Source organism: Chaetura pelagica, unplaced genomic scaffold, assembly GCF_000747805.2.
Source record: "Chaetura pelagica isolate M959 unplaced genomic scaffold, ChaPel_1.0 scaffold518, whole genome shotgun sequence".
NCBI lineage: Eukaryota > Metazoa > Chordata > Aves > Apodiformes > Apodidae > Chaetura > Chaetura pelagica.
This window is the reverse complement of record NW_009954308.1, coordinates 339,825-340,068: the sequence shown is the minus strand read 5'-3', so window position 1 is coordinate 340,068 and position 244 is coordinate 339,825.

Sequence of the window (244 nt, the reverse complement as noted above, 5' to 3'; positions counted from 1 at the left end):
CTTGCTGCTGGCATCTGCTGGCCCCTTTTTTCGTTCAGTATCTGGAGTTGGATAAGCAAAAAATGCAAGCTGAGCAGCAGGACACCCATTTCCCAATCACAGAATGATAGAGTTTTGAAAGGACCATTGAAGACCGTCCATTCCAACCCTCCTGACAGAGCAGGTTCACCTACAGTAGGTTGCACATGATGACATCAAGGCAGCTTTTAAATATCTCCAGGGATGGAGACTCCACAACTCCTTT